At 42.2% G+C, this 17514-nt stretch overlaps 1 long non-coding RNA gene across 2 annotated transcripts in view; it reads left to right on the forward strand.

Annotated features, from left to right (window-relative positions):
* LOC141574257 (uncharacterized) overlaps positions 1–17514 on the forward strand; it is a 68498-nt gene that overhangs the window by 33558 nt on the left and 17426 nt on the right. For both annotated transcript variants that reach the window (XR_012501176.1, XR_012501175.1), the window contains exon 2: positions 16382–16486. This is a non-coding gene — a long non-coding RNA (uncharacterized LOC141574257). The remainder of the gene's footprint in view (positions 1–16381; positions 16487–17514) is intronic.

The following is a 17514-nucleotide window of genomic DNA, read 5'->3' on the forward strand; positions in this document are numbered from 1 at the left end:
ACATGTAAGGATATAAGTACATTAAGGAATAAATGATGTCAGTAGAAGCCATCTGTCTTTTTACTTGACAGATGAAGACATAAACCCATGAATAAATTAACTCCCCGAAGGTCACACTCCAATGTGTGTAAGATTCCATTGCTGTGAGCTTTATGCAGCCACTGAACATCAACTATCTTCCTCTAAATACTTGAAAACTTTCTTTCCAGGCTGCTGGCATGAGGAAGCTCATTGTGTTACACTTTACCCGCAAGAACAGAGCTTTCAAGGATTTTGTTTGTCTGCTTTTTAGATCTGCTATTTTTCTCTCCCATTTCAGCAGGGATTAAAATATCGGTAGGGACACTTTCTATTTCTTGACCTAGTTCTTCATAAACCGGTGAGGTGGTTGGAAGTCCATTAGAGCTATTGAATAAGGTGATAACAATAATGAAACGAACAATAAAGCAAGAGAGTTTTTAAAGAGGATTCTAGCCAAGATTCAGTATGTTGAAAATGTCCGGAATTTTTCCTGTTCCTCTGAGTTGAGCCAGACTTCATCTTCCAGCCCTGTCCCCACCACAGATGGCGATGCCACACACGTGATCATTAGCCCCACCTGCGTGGACGAGGAAGCTGACCCAGGGTGTGTTCCCAGGTGCAGCTGCACTGCTGGGGCCGCAGCCTGCTCTGCCCCCTACTGGCTGGGTGGTTTCAGGCGAGTTTCTCAGCCCTGGGCTTCAGTTTCCCCAAGTGAAACATGGAAATGACGATGGTCTCTAATGCATAGATTTATCGAGAAGACTAAATGAGCACACTTTGTAGCACTGGGTCTGGTACACAGTACCACATTTTTTTTTTTAAATTAAGCTCTATCTTGTTAATTAGATAATTCTCAAATGACTGTAGAGTTTAAAAGAGTTCATATTTTACAGATATTACTGACTTTTCTATTTTTCTATTTGCATATCTTGATGATTTGACTACACATTGTTGCCCATGAACACTGGGCATTTTCATTTTTGATGTGAAAAGGCATTTAACAAAATGATCCCTGGATCTCCTGTCCTTCTGGGATTTCTATTTTGGCTACACAAAATTTTAATATATTATTTCCTTTCTCTCTCTCTCTATATATAATATCAGGAAATAAAATCCTGCTATACCTAAGCCAAAGTTAGTTTTTTCCCCCAGACATGTTCGATGGAAATGGATGCTTCAGTAATACAATTATTCTCACGTTTTTTTCTGAGAAGTAATTTTACATAAAAACTTGGCGCCAACTGGGCATTTAGCAATGGCAACTGAAGAGTCGACAAGGATCAGGGACCCCTGGCTCAGCTTGGACTCCTGTGCTGACCGCTTCTCAGCTTTTCACCCCACGGACAATCAAACTGCATGCTGGCGCCTTTGTTCATTCTTCTGTAAGTGTTTGTCAAGCCACCTGCTCTGTTCTATGTGTACACATCTATCTAGGAATGGATGATAATAGATAAATGGTCAAAATGAGTGGTGTAGGAAAGCGAAGGTTAACAAAGCCAGGAATAGGCAGGAAGACTGCCCCCCCCGTTTATGTTGAATGAGCTGTTTATTAAAAGATGGGGGGAAGTGTAGAGCTCAGTGGTAGAGCATGTGCTTAGCATGCACGAGGTCCCTGACACCTCTGTTAAAATAAATAAATAAATAAATAATAAATTAAGTAAGTAAGTAAGTAAGTAAGTAAATAAAATTACTCCCCCCAAACAACAACAACAACTCAAAAACAAAATAAAAAAATGGGCAGGAATTGTAACAGCATGGAGAGTGGATTTAATGTGGTCCTGCTGAGAATGCTGATAGGACCTGTGGGAATGGCCAAGGGAGAGAGTCTTGGTACCTGACCCGACCTCCCCAGGGTTCTTCTTTTTCTGAATTGAAGTAAAGTCAGTTACAATGTGTCAATTTCTGGTGTACAGTATAATGTCCCAGTTATGCATATATATATATATATATATATATATATATATATATATATATCCCAGTTATGCATATATATATATATATATAATATATATATATACATATATTCATTTTAATATTCTTTTTCATTAAAGGTTATTAGAAGATATTGAATACAGTTCCCTGTGCTACACATAAGAAATTTATTTTTTACCTATTTTTATATATAGTTCAGGGTTCTTGATTCTTACATCATCTGAGGCTGGAGCTGGGTCTTTAGACAGACAGCTTGTCTCCAGCCTTCAGATCCCTGCCTTCTCACCCGCGAGATTTGGAAGCCCCCCACCCCCACCCCCCGCCTTCTCTCTGGCAGCAGGCAGAGGCTGCCCTTGGAAGAGGGCAAAGAGGAACTTTCTTTCACATTTTGTCCGGCCCACAGTCTGCTAGGCTCCACTCAATATAGGTTTACTGTGCTCAGAACTTCATGTACGTTTCAGAAGTGCTAGGGAATTGCTACGTGAAACACCTGGTAATTTCAGTGAGGGCCCTGATAGTCACTAGGGAGTTGGATGACAGTTGGGGAATGCACATTTATAGTAGGTCCTTTGAGGAATCTAGTGATGGACAGGTGTTTTTCTTTGCCTTAAGCGACTTAAAATCAAATGGCTTTTGTGTCGAGTTCCCTTGCAGCTGCCGATGAAAATAACCTCCAAGACATGATTTTCTTTTGTTTTCTTTTTTTATTGAAGTAGAGTCAGTTACAACGTGTCAATTTCTGGTGTACAGCATCATGTCCTAGCCATGCATATATATACATATATTCATTTTCATATTCTTTTTCATTAAAGGTTATAAGATATTGAATATAGTTCCCCATGCTATACAGAAGAAATTTGTTTTTTTTAAACAATCTATTTTGATATATAGTGGTTAACCTTTGCAAATCTCAGACTCCCAAATTTATCCCTTCCCACCCCATTTCCCCCACAAGACATGATTTTCTAATGAATATAAAATCTTGCCACAAGCAACCTATCTCAGTAGACATACTGGCCTTGTGGAGAGAGAAACTAAGGGGAACTTACATCTTGGTGTGAAAGTCAGGATGATTTTTTCCCTCTGGTCATTTGTTTCCCAGCCTGGGACAGTATTTTGTGGAATTACAGAAGCAAAAATTTATTTTCTCTGAGCATGGGTTAATATAGTACTACTAAAATGCAAAGGCCTGGCTGTCTGAAAATATTAATCAAGTAGTCCTGAAAACCTCCATCTCAAAATCGGTCAATACTTATTAAATGTATCTTTACAACAGAAAAGAAACGAGCATCAGTGAAACGGCCTAACTGGGTCTAAGGGTGTGCACGTGTGTTCTCTGGGGGTGCTCTTCCCTCTTAAGAGGAAATGTATCTATTTTAAAATCATTTTTTTAAATGGAGGTGCTGGGGACCTCATGCATGCTAAGCATGCACTCTACCACTGAGCTACACTCTCCCCTCTTAAGGGGGGATATTGTACTTATGCCTCAGAGGTTTATTCCAAGGGAATGATGGAAACACATGGAGTAAGAAAAGAAAGCAGGCATCTTAAAACAAAGGGATGTATTAGAATCAACGAATGCAGATGACTTAATTTTATTAAATATTCAGAAACATGGGCTAAATTGTAAACACAGCATGGATAATCTCATTTTTGAGAGAATATTTCACTCCCTGCTCTTGCTGTCTGAGGAGGGTATTAACTGCAGCGTGGAGCTTTGGGAAAGCAGCTGTGAACCTGGATATCCCACTTACTTGCCAATATTTTATGGCCAAACAGATGTGGACGCAAATCACACCTGTTCTAATTCCAGAAGCCCTGCCTCCGTCAATCACTCTAAAATAACTTCTGTCTCTGAGACATAAGATGTCCTAAAGAATCTTGACAGCCGGATGAGGGCGGTGTCTGCAGCTCCCCCACCGAGGGCACGGCTGAAACGTCTGGTCACGTTTTCCGTGCTTTTGTGGAGCTCCAGGGAGCGCTCAGTGACAGATCAGTGAAAACTTCTCAGGGGCGGGAAAGTGAGAAGCCTGGGGAATGTGTTGGGGGGACGGTAAGGTTCCTCTTGTCTGCAGACGCTTTGCTTTGCTCCTCTGTCCAGAAAAATCTGGAAGCGGAAATGGCCTCGTGTGAACTAGTAAGGGCGGGTAAACATCATTTTGAAACTCAAACCAGTCCTTTGGGAAGGTAAAGTAATTGACATTGTTGATTACTCGCAAGATATTTTGGAGTCGAATCTGGCACAAACCAGGTTTCATAACTCAGAAAAGCGGATGCTACGTTTCCTATAACGAGGTACTAATAAGACAAGAATCTCTCAATTTATGAACTCACATCTCCAGACACCTCAGTTTAAGCTGAATCCCAAGTGTTAAAAAAGTTCTAAAGTGTTTTTAATCACAGAAAAACAAGTTGATTTTATTTATTTTTAATGTGGTCAGATGTGTCTTTTTTTATAAAAGGAAGATTTGAACCTATCTTAATCATTTACTTTTTATTTTATTTACTAATATAATGGAGGGGCTCGGGCTCGAACCCCGGACCTCATGCATGCTAAACCTGTGCTCTACCCTCCCCTCGTGAGAAGCTGATTTTAAATTGATGACAGGCTTGTACCGCTGGGTTCAAACACAGGCCCTATGCCTCCCTCTCTGCCCACAGCCTCGTGTTACCTTTGCTTGGTGAAGGCTGGCTGTTGAATTTGCCGTGACACATTTGGACCCAGCACAATTAGTTTCCATTGCATTCTTTGCAAGCAGTGTTTATTTATATTTGTTTATTTAATTGAAGTATAGTCAGTTACCATGTGTCAATTTCTGGTGTACAGCATCATGTTTCAGTCATGCACATGCACACATAGATTCCTTTTCAGATTCTTTCTCATTATAGGTTACTACAAGGTATTGAATACAGTTCCCCATGCTCTACAGAAGAACTTTGTTTTTTATCTGTTTTTTATGCAATACTAGTTAATATTTGCAAATCTCGAACTCTCAATTTATCGTTCCCTACCCCCTTTCCTCTCCATACCCATGTTTGTTTACTGTGTCTGGGAGTCTGTTTCTGTTTTGTAGATAAGTTCATTGGTGTCCTTTTTTTTTTTTTTTTTTTTTTTAGATTCCACATATGAATGATATCATATAGTATTTTTCTTTCTTTTTCTGGCTGACTTCATTTAGAATGATGATCTCCAGTTCCATCCATGTTGCTGCCAATGACATTACTTTATTCTTTTTTCTGGCTGAGTAGTATTCCATTGTATATCTATACACCACGGCTTCTTTATCCAGTCCTCTGTTGATGGACATTTAGGTTGGCTATTGTAAATGGTGCAAGCACTTGATTTTTAGTGAGAGCAGCTGTGTCTGTTTCGTCTGGCGTTTTTGATTCACAGCAGCCACATACCTGGCTAGCTCACCAGTAGCCAGAGTTATCTGTCATTGAAAGAGTTCCACATCCTTTTTTCTTAATTATCCTCTCCTGGATCACCACGATAAATTCTTTGTTAGAAACAGAGAGCATACTTAGATCTTACCACAACTATATTCCAATTGTATCCAACAAGCTTATTCTGATCTTTTATTGATAGCATCTTACATCACTTTTAAGGACCTCCAAGGTTGCACACAAGATGAAATCTCCGTCAATAAGATTCTACTACACTGTTCTTCAGTTCTAAGGTTTCAAATTTCAATTGCCTTGGAAACAGATTGCAGTCTCAAAAAAGCTATGGCTTTTTTTACAGCATGGGGATTATTGTTATTCACTGTGTGCACCTACATCTGTGCAGGAAACTAAAAAGCCCAGTACAGCACCGGCTTCCAAGTCCTGGAACTGCTCATGGGGCTCCGTGCAAGCAGCAGTGCTTTCTCCATCCAGCCAGGTCTGTTGTTCCTGCTGTCATTTCTAGGAGCAGTGAGCTAGACCCGGGGCCCGCTGTCTTTGCTCCCTTGTGTGCAGATCTGCTGGCTGGGCTGTAGAGGTGGGAAGAAAATGTGAGGGTGAAAATGTTCAACAGGATGTTGATTTCATCCTTGAAACTGTCAGAATGCCAGAGGGATGCTTTTAGAAGAGCCTTTTAAATCTTTAGCTGTTTGCTTCTAGGCAACCTCCTCCCCATTACTGTCAGTTTTCAGCTTCGCCTTCCCCCTCCTCTCTTCACAGAGAAATCCTGTATTGCTATCTATGTACATAGTAATGCAATCAAATAAAACTATTACAGCAGATTCACTTAATGCTTTTATGAATGAGTGTTTATGACATGTACACTTTGACAGCCAGACATGCTATTCATGACTCATTGGTTTCCCTGACCTCATACCACTCCCGCGGTGGGACTCGATGGCTACCGGGTCATGGAAAATACCATCCTGTAACTATACTTTGAGCTCTGAATCACAGATAGAAAGGATGTGATTTTAAGGTATCTCTGAGATTTCGGTGGTTGATTTCAGCAGGGCTGGATGTGACTGAAGGACGACAAGAATGTTCTGGAGGATGAGCAGGGAGGGGACCACCTGGAAGGGAGCTACAGTGTAGGTGTCATCGTCTTCATTCGAAGATGCAGTGGGGATGCTTTATCCAACGAAAACATCAGGTGAGATGAACGCGCACATTAACAAGGACCTAAAAGTAGACGTGGGAAGCTCTCAGCGTGTCTGCAAATGCTTGTCTCCTGAGTCCAAAGTTCAGAGCACCGTTGAGCGCTACCAAGGAACAGCTCAGGGACAGTGGTACCCCGCCCGCAGAAGCACACGTGGGGAGAGTGATCCCTGCCCTGGCCACCACCTCCCTAGCTTCAACGTCCTCTGTAACGTTTATACTTTTTAAACCTCAGCCTTGAAAATAAGTAAATAAGATGAATAGAACCCCAGGAATTCTGCTTACCAAGGCTGCTCAGTGGGATAACAGCGGGAGTTGCCAGCAGTGGGGGAGGGTGCAGCCCGAGCCCAGTGAAGGGCGCCGGGAGGGCAGCCCAGGTTCACGGGCACCGGCGCTCCCGGGGCGGCCCCGCCCACAGGGCCATCCCCACCTCGTGTACAGTGTTGCTGAGACCAGCTGGGGACTGGCCACCGCTCCCGGGATGTGTGCCCCCGTCAGGGAGCGGGTCAGTTAAACACTGGAAACCTGTCCTCCAACGAACGCTGTCTTCTGTCCTGTCGTCTCTGCCCACAGCGAACCTGTGACTTCTCCACAAGGTCACATTGCTCCGGGAAATCAAGGCAAAGACGGGGAAATCGAAGGTGTTTTCTGTGCGTTTTCATGTGGACCCCGAGTTCAGTGTTTGTGTGTTTCTTCGGACTTGTGCTAGTTTTTGGTTTGAATTTGTTTTGAATTACAGGCTTTTGCTTTAGGACCATTTCCATTAAAATCTAGAAGGGAAAAATATAAAATCTTTGTGTGTGTGTGTGTGAATTCCTAAAAACTCGGCATGAGACTGGATCTGTGACATTCAGTCCTGCAGAGTGACACAGATGATAATGATGTATTGCTCGAATGGCTCTTTTCCAAAGGTACAATTTTTTTCTTGCTGTGGGCCCTGTCTTTACCAGAAAGTCCAGAAATAGCGTAGCACACATGGTGTGTATTTGTACAGAAACTTCTCCAGGCATTGTAGGCTTCAGACTCTTATCATTTGGGATGTTCAGAACTCCCAGACAGAGTTTAAGCAAGATAGATATTTTTACCTCGGTCAAATCTGCACATTTATTTAACATGAACCGCATCACGTGGTGTTTTGTGTGTGAGCGCGCATGCGTGTGGTACATCATTCGCAAGGTACGAAGAGAGAGTCTGTTAGAAATGTCGGCACCCCAGACGCCCAGCACGCCTCTGTGGCCGCCAGATCATTTTCGTCTTTATGTTTAGACATATATTGTATAACGCACGCATTTTTTTATATACTCGCTACCTGTCTACCCAGCCCCCACCTACGGGCTATTTAATCAGACTCCTGTTGATGTCTTTAGGTTGCCTTTAACTTTTGGGAACGATTCTGTGTATTTAGAGCCCTCGTCCCATAGCTCCTTGCTTAGCATTTTCTTCATCTCGCCAGATCCCTGTTGAAACGTCACCCCCTCAGCTGCCTTCTGTAAACCGCCTCCTTCCTTCCCACCCCTCTTACTCTGTCTTCATGCCGCCACTTGACCCGTTATGCACGGATTCATTTACAGCCTATTCCCCTGACCAGTAGGAGCTCCGTGAGACCCTACTGTTTGCTGCTCTGTCCCCAGCACCTAGAATGGTAGCTGGTATGCAGTTGGCGCTCACTAGGTATACTTCTTAAGTGCACGGGTCATTTTGCGCATGCGTGAGCGCGTTTGTAGGCAAAGTTACCGGACGCGGGATGGCTGTGTGAGAGGGCGCGGGCGCTTACAGTTCTGACACACGTTGCCGAATTGCTTTCCCTGAGAAAGCGCAGAGATTTCTACTTGTACAGCAACGTACTAACAACCCCAGGCTCTAAGAAGTTGATAAAACCTATGGTATGTCATTTCAGTTATAATTTGTGTTTCTCTATTATGGCGTCTATTTCCCAAACATTTTCTGCTCCAGCCTTTAACCCCCCGAGGGTGTGGCTGTTTCCAGCATCCAGAGAAAACCTCTTCTCTCCTGACCATCCTAGGTGTCTGTGTGCTACAAAGTGTCCCCCACACACCACTGTTGGTTATTTAGCCTACTGAGCACGTTCAGAGGTAAATTTTTGTAGTTACTTTTGACTTCTAGATTTCCACACAATGAAGTTTAACTAATTTCCCTTTTACTTTGTGCTACTGACTGTTATACTTTCAGGCCATACGTGGGGCCTCTGTTTGTACCGTTAGGAGTCCAACATCACCAGGACATCTTATGATCACAGTTGAAAATGCCAAAGATTTGATACACAGTTGGGCCTGCGTAAGAGCGGTATCAGTCCATTGTGCTGTTTCTCAGTTAATTGTGGGCCAAGGACTCTTTGGACTTCCCCTTAGAAGTGTGTACATGCATTTGGCCCATCGTGGCTTCACTGGAAGGTGAGATAGGACTTTCCTGTTAGAGTTCATTCTTTGGCTTGCTGAATGAAATCTCAGTGTATAAACTACAGGGTCCTCATAGTAGGAATAAACTAATGTCACTGAAACAGTCTTCAACACTGGGCCTTCTTGTGATGGTAAGTCTAATTTTACCAACATTTGAATAGCCTCCCCCTCCCCACCCTCCCCTAAAAAGAATAAAAGACATGAATTTATTTACCTTCTGTGACCTGTACCAAACCTTTGAAAAATAGTGTCATTCCAAGGACACTGAGACAAGACATCAAAACAATTTTTAGGGCTCCTGAAAACATGTGTTGTCTTATTTGAAACAAGAAATCAAATGCATTATAAATGTGATTTCCTATTTTTGAGTGTTAGCCTAGGATTCTCTGAATTTTAATGTGGTTTGTACTTATACAAAAATTTCCTTTTTTTCCACTGTAGGTGGTGGATTATGAAGAATCATCGTTGAACACTTATCAGTGGTGTGATAAAATCCAATATTTAAAGTAGTTTGGCAATATATTGACGAAAATACAATGGAAAAAATCAGAGGAACATTTTTTTCTAAAGTTTTTTTTTTTTCTGAAATTCTCTAATCAGTGAATGTTATATTGGAAAAATTCCTTGAACTTATGACACATCATGTGTAGACATTCAACTAGTCACTAAAAAATAAGGTGATAAAGGAACTTTGTAATGGCACAGGGAAATTTTGCCCTGATATTCATGTCAAACATGACCTTGATAAGAAAAATCTTTAAAAATACTGTTTTGATAAGCAGCGGCCATAATTTTAGGGCCCAAGTGATTTTGCAAAACTAAGAGAAGATGACCTTGGCACTACGATATAAAATCCCTGAAGTGTTATGTGTGACTGTGTTGTATAAATATAATGTAGACACAACTTCATGCTGAGATTTAATACTTGGGGGTCAGTGTACTGGCAAAGTTGGAACAAAAAACCATATCAACTCAACAACCTTCATTACTGTGTTCACCAGGGAGTCTCAGTATGAAATCTTTTCACATCAAGAATCATTTCAACACTCAGTCAAAAAGCCTAACACACGCAGGAGATCAGCCAGGCAATGACACAATTCTTAAAAGAAGCATGAACTCCTGAACGCTTGTGTAGAAAGTTTTACCTATAATGTACTTGAACAAATATCACTTAAAGGTGAATTTTCCCAGTGGTCCAAGTTATATGTTCTTTGACCATTTACTCATTTTCCAAAAGGTAGTTGAGTTCGTCAAAAAGATACAAATGTAATTTTATAATCATTATCACATAAGATACACGTAAAAATGAAAGTATTAAGAGAAGTTAAATAAAAATTTCATTTTCTAGATGGGGAACAGAAGATTCTTAGGGCAGCAAAATTATTCTGTATGATACCGTAATGATGGATACGACACCAAGAGCGACGCATAATGTCAGCTCTGGAGTTTGAGTGAAGATGATGTGTCAGTGTGGGTTCATCGACTGCAACAAGTGCACCACTCTGGTGGGGGCTGTGGATGTAAATGAGGAGGCTGTACATGTGTGGGGAGTGGGGTGTGTGCACCTCGGTTCAATATTGCTATGACCCTAAACCTACTCTAAAAAAGACAACCTATTTTTAAAACCTCATTTTCTTTTATTTATCCTTGTTTTTACATTAAAAATCACATTTTTTTTTGCGATATGATGGACGTATGATAAACAGCATGTATTTGTAGTATACATTTTGGTAACTTTTGACAAACATATACACCAGTGGAAGTAGCGACATAATCTGAATAATGAACATTTCTATTCCCTCCAAAATTTTCCTTATGCCCCTTTGAAATCCCCCCTCCTCTCCCACCTAATACCAGTCCCCAGACCACCACCATTCTTTCTGTCACTGTATATAAGCTGGCATTTTCTTAAGTTTATATAAGTGAAATCACATAGTATGTGATCTTTTATCATCTTTCACTCAGGGTAATTATTTTGACAATCATCCATGTCGTTGAATTTATCAGCGTTTCATTTCTTTTTTATTGCTGAGGAATGTTCCAGGGAATGGATGTACCATAGTTTGTTTACCCACTCGCCTGTTGATGGAAACTTGGGTCGTTTCCAGTTGTTGGCAATTACAGATAAAGCTGTTACGAACATTTGTGCACAAGTATTTGTGTGGGTGTATACTTTCTTTTCTCTTGAGCGAATGCCTGGGAGAAAAATGGCTGAGCCATGTGATGTGGGTGTATTTAACTTTCTAATAAAGTGACAAACTTCAAATTTTACGTGACCACTAGCAGTGTGGTAGTAGTGAGTTCCAGTTCCTCCACATGTTTGCCGACGCTTGTTATGGTCAGTCTTTTTAATTTTCGGTGTTCTAATAGGTGGGTGGTGCTACCCAGTTGTAATCTTAATTTACATTCCCCTGTGACTAATGACACAGAGCATCTTTGCGTGTCTTTTTTGCCATCCATATATCTTCTTTGATGAAGTGTATGTTCCCCCAAAATGATTTTGCCTTTTAAAATTGGATTGTTTTCTTATTAGCCAGTTTTGAGAGTTTAAAAAAAAAATATTGTGGCTACAAGCCCTTTATCAGATATAGGCTTTGCAAATAATTTATCCCAGTTTCTAGTTTGTACTTTTATTTTCTTGTGTCTTTCTTAGATGAGAAATCTCCTATTATCATTATTTTTGTACCCCTATAAATAGGGTGTATTTTTCTTTTAGTTGCTTTTAAGATTCCCTCTTTCTCATGATTTTGAATGATTTGATTATGATGTAACTTACTGTAGTTTTTTTTTTTTTTAATGTTTCTTGTGCTTAGGGCTTGTTGAGATCTCAAATCTGTGGATCTATATTTCCATCAAATTTGGGAAAATTTCAGCCATTATTTCTTCAAATGTATTTTCTGTTTTCCCCTCATTCTTCGGGGACTCCAGTCACACATTTGTTAGGACACCTGAAATTGTCCCAGGGTCACTGATTCGCTTTTCATTTTTTAAAACGATTTTTTCTCTCTGTATTACATTTCGTAAATTTTCTGTTGTCATGACTTGAAGTTCACTGATGTTTTCTTCTGCAGCGTAAATCTGCTTGTAATGCCATTCAGTGTATTTTTCAACTCCAGCATTATGGGTTTTGTCATTGGAAGTCTGACGTAGATCTTATTTTATATCTTCCACATCTCTGTGTAAGTTTTGGAACGTGTGGAATACAGCGATAATAAGTGTTCCAGTGTCCTGGTCTAATCGTTCTAACGTCTGTGTCAATTCTGAGTCAGTGGATTCTTCTTATTATGGATTGTATGTTCCTGCTTCTTTGTCTGGCTGATAATCTCAGATTGGACGCCAGCCATTGTGAATTTTATCTTGTTGAGTGTTGGATATTTTTGTGTTCCTCTAAATCTTCTAGAGCTTTGTTCTGGGATGCAGTTAATTTATGTAGAATTAGTTTGATCCTTCTGGGTCTCATTTTGATGGTTTGTTAGGTGGACTAATTTCCAGTCTAGAACTAATTATTCCTCACCACTGAGGAAAGACCTTCCTAAATAGTCTACCTCATGCCCGTGGACTATGAGGTTTCGGGGTCTGGCTGTTGGGAACAGGCCCTATTCCCAGGCCTGTGTGAACGACTGGCACTCTTCCCAACAATTGTTCCAGGTGGTTCTTTCCCCAGCTCACACACAGGTGCTGATCAACACTCAGTTGAGTCCTCAAGGGAACCCTCTGCAGGTTTCCGGGTGGCTCCCTCCCATCGGATTTCTGGTCCCAGCAGCCTCTTTGGTCTCCCTGGACCCTTAGCCTTGTCTCCTCAACTCAGAGCACTGGCCAGGCTCAGCCTGGGCTCCCCGTCTCTGTACAGAGGCCTGGGTGCTCCTTCAAGGAGTAAGCTGGGGCAGGGCTCAGGCTTACTTCATTTACTTCCTGTCTCTCGGGGGCCACGGCCCTTTATTCCTCCTGTCCAGTGTCTTGCAACTTTGCTTCATTGACTTGTTTGGGGTTTGTTGTTGTTACTGTCTTGTTATTGTCAGGCAGGAAATTACCTCATCTTGACCAGCAGTGGAGGTCTCCCAAAACGAATTCTCTAAACATTCTAATTTTGGAGACGAGTAAGGACCACTTTGAAGATATACACGGGAGACGGGTGAGTGCAATGTTTTTACAGAGAGAATTTATCCTGAGGTACAATGTTAATAGTTTGGACTTTCCCTTAGTCTGTCCTGATATTGAAATGATTATTATTTAATATAGGTTAAGCCTTCTAGGTACAGGCACTGTAGCTGTATTTTAATTAATCAAATTCCTGCCATCTGGAAATTGAAATCTAATGCACAAAAGACATGTAATATTGGAATTCAGATGCAGAATTAAAATATAAGTGGGCCAGGACAGCTAATGTGGACAGGCACAAGGCTGAAACCTTAATCTTCCCTTTTGGAAACTTTCTTGAACTGGGACAGCCAAGCTACGACATAATAATGAAAGCCATGATTATTGAGGCTTATGAGAGAAGGAGATAAGTTATGTAAGTGTCTATAATTGGAATATTGTAGGGTGATCATGTAGCATAGGAAAGATGAGAGGTACCATGCAACCATCTCCCGAGATATTTGGGTACGTGGTGTTATGTCAGCTTTAAAGACGAGGACACAGAAGTCTGGTTCTTCAAAGACATACCCCCTCGACTGCTGTAGAGAAGCTTACAGTCCCCTGAGTCCCCTAATTATTTATTTTTCACACAACTGGGACACCACACTGACCTTAAGCCAATAGTTCACATGACCGTTCCCCTACCACTATGAAATGGATTTATTACATGGAAAAATACGTGTTTGGGGGGACAATTTGACCTGGCGGTGGCAGATACCTCTGTGAGGCGGTGCTAAGACTTGTGAACAGGACAGCAGCTGTGTGCTTTGAGGCCATTGTGGAACTGTACCGTATCTCATCCATCTCTGAATTTCTGTTACTTAGCATCACGTTATATGCGCAGTGCCTGTCAGGAAATAATTGTGGAGTAAGTGAACACATGCATTCGCTGAGTTTCAGAAGACTTGGAGCTGAAGTGTACTAACTCGGAACTTGAATCGGCACTGTTTTTCTGAATTAAAGTTTTTCTGAATATTCCCTTAAGTGAAATAGAGGGAATTATTTATGAAGAAACTCAGGGATCAGCCTCCTAATCTCATATCTTCAATGTCTGAAAGGGTAAGAAAGGATCTCTCATTTTCCATGCTTTGCTTTTTTTCAACCGTGACTTCTAGTTGCTAAGCTTCTGGAGATAAAGATGGTGAATTTCCTCGTGCAGCAGGGACGGTTTGCTGTCAAGGGGACATGACTATCTTGCAAGGCCGGTGGTTCTGTCGGGACCCTGAATTGCCCAGCATCCGTACCAGTGGAACACACAGCTGTCCTTCCTTCCATCTCCCTCGGGGTGTTGCCACTCCCACAGTCGTCATGTTCCAGCTCAGATGAGCATCCTTCAGGGCATGACACCCAACCTTCCCTCCTCGGTCACTGCCGTTCGCTTCACAGGGATGGAGGTATTACAGCAACGTTACACAGTTGGTTTTTCACTCGGATCCATTTTATACCATTAATATTGGCATTGCGGTTTTGCTAGAAAAAGGAGGCTCTGATCAGAAAGAAGAAAAATGACCTGGGGAGGCTTCGGATCTTTGGAACAAAGGGATAGACCAGTGTAAGAACTTATTAAAAACACACCATTTGTAATGCACAAATTGCAGTCATCGCGATGGCCAGTGTTGCTATTCCGCGCTGCTTCTCCAGACTTTCAAAGGAGACCAGCATCCTCAGTCTCTGTTGTCAACGATGGAGTTTTCTTTCTATGTCGCGGTCCTGTAGGATTTGTTCCTCTGCTTAGTTCAAAGGGGCTGCACTTCTGTTCTCCCCTGTTTTCACCAACTTCCTTTCCATCTTGTCTCTTCTAAATTGGTTACAGGAGTTAAGAAAAAAATTTCTTTTTCCTGTTTCTGAAAATAAACCAAACAAAAAAAATTTACTTTTCTTACGTCAGGGAATTTAAAGCTGCCATCAAAATACGTTCCCTGTAGAATTTCTGTAAACATCAATTTTCTTTCGTGTAAGGGTGATTTGACATCTTCCGTTTTAATGGCGAAGAGTACCACGCAATTTGTCTAATAGGATAAGGAGGCGCCCCACCTCAGGTGGACTTTTTATACATCTCCACGAAGAGTGTGTGCAAATACTTGGCTTCTTTTTTTCAGAATGGAAATAGCCACTGAGGCATCCTTTGCACCGACGCACTGGTAGTTGTGAACAGCTGTAGATGGACGAGGTGGGGACTAGAAACCAGGAGGGGTGTTGTTTGGAAGGAAACAGCCCTGTGTGTGTCCGTGTGACAAGTCTGACAAGCAGTAGTGGTTGGAAGGAAGACAGCCTATGGCATACAAAGAGCTATGGATAATGGGCTGTCTTTTTCTGTACAACCATAGAGGATGTGTTACCGCTACTGACGGTGCTTTCCAGGCAAGAATGCATGGTTCGCAGAGCTCGAGGCATGCAAGGCATTGGGTGCTATGTATTGTGAATTGGGGGCTGTCATGGGCTGAATGTTTGTGTTCAGAATTCATATGCGAAAGTCTAGCCCTCAGTGGAAAGGCATTTGGAGACGGTGCCTTTGGGAGTAATCAGGCTTCGAGGAGGTCGGTGGGGTGGACACTTCATGCTGGGATTAGCGCCCTGGTAAGAAGAGACACCAGAAGCTCGTGCTCTCTCTGTCTCTCTGTCTCTCTCCCATTCAGCACACAAAGAAGTCATGTGAGTCCACAGTGAGACCGCAGTACCTAGATCGTGGCCTTCCAGCCTCCAGAGCCACAGAAATGCATTCCTGTTGTTCAAGCTGCCCAGGCTGTGGAACTTTGCATGTCAGCCTGAGCAGGCTAAGACGGGGAGCTATGAGAGAATGTGTGTGTGTGGATTTAGCATGGCATGGGAAGGCCCTTGTGTGATCCTTTCTGTACTGAGGCCATTGCAGTCCCTCTCAGGTCACAGCTGACCGCGTGCTGAGGCTGACCTCCCATCACGTGATGAGTTACAACTCAGAAAGGAGCCAGTGGCAAGCCCGGCTCTCCCCCTCATCAATGCCTGTTACTGATCTTGTCTTGGATCACCTTCTTGATACTGAGACAGGTTTTTAATGTTTAATTTTTAAAATAAGGGGGGTGCTCAGAAGATGAAGGACAGCTCCTCATCTTCTACACAGGCAGCTCTGACACGCTTTTGCAGGAACTGAGGTGCGGTGGAATTAAGGAAAGTCTTACCTCCCCGGGGAAGTTCAGAAATTAGGCAGCGGCTGACTTTTGTTGGAGATGGTGGGGATTGGGAAGAGAGGAGTCATGTGGTTTCAGGTGCTGATGTTTGTTTGTTTTTCCCTTAAGGGAGGTGCTGGGACCGTGGACTCTGAGCACGCCCTCTACTGCTGAGCTACACCCACTCCCCGGAGCTGGTACTGTCGGGTGTAGGTAGACCCAGGCCCTCCCCAGGTATGTTCCACCCCACCTCCCCTGGGGTTGCCTGGTTCCAGGACTCACTCCCCTCCTCTGGCTCCCCCTCCCTGCCTAGCAGCCCTAGTGAGCGTCAATGTGGAGCCCCACTGCGGCGGACGGTGCCTAATGAAACCAGAAGTAATCTATCCCCAGACATTTCAGAGGAGACGGCTGCTTTGTTTTCATGGTAACTTCGAGTGATACCCCTTTCCCCAGCCCATTACACATACATAAGAGTTAACAGTATTCAATTACTCAGCCTTAAAAAAGAATAAAATAATGCCACATGCAGCAACATGGATGGACTGGGAGACTGTCATTCTAAGTGAATTCAGTCAGGAAGAGAAAGAAAAATACCATAGGATATCACTTATATGTGGAATCTAAAAAAAAAAAAAAAGATACAAATGAACTTATCTACAAAACAGAAACAGACTCACAGACATAGAGAACAAACTTATGGTTATACCAGGCGGAAAGCAGGTAGGAAGGGACAAATTGGGAGTTTGAGATTTGCTCCTCTTGGGGAGTGATGGAAATGTGAGCTATCTTGACCATGGTGGTGGTTTCATGGGTGTAGACATCTATCAAAATTCATCCAGTTGTACATCTGAGATATGTGTAGTTCACTGTACAGGGATCAGGCCACAAGAAAGGTGTTAAAAAAAAGAGTTAACAGTATTCAACAGCAGACACTTACTGCATCACCTCTGTATATTATGCATCATGCAAGGCCTTCAACTACAGAGATGAGTAAGACCCAGTCTCTGAACTTGAAATGTTCCGAGTAGCATGATGAAATCTTGAGCTATCCCACTTTCTCCCGCCCAAGATCCCCACCCATCTAAATCTGCTCCTGACATCCAACCATCTCTAAACTGATAAATTTTGAATCATATTGAAATCAAATGTTGGTTTCTTTTCCTGGAGCTAATCAACCACCATTATGTACAATGCTATGCCAAGAAATACGAAAATCTATATGAAATGGAATATTTTCTACAAAAATATGCTACCTAATGGAC

The sequence above is a fragment of the Camelus bactrianus genome, chromosome 20 (assembly GCF_048773025.1).
Source record: "Camelus bactrianus isolate YW-2024 breed Bactrian camel chromosome 20, ASM4877302v1, whole genome shotgun sequence".
NCBI classification, from domain to species: domain Eukaryota; kingdom Metazoa; phylum Chordata; class Mammalia; order Artiodactyla; family Camelidae; genus Camelus; species Camelus bactrianus.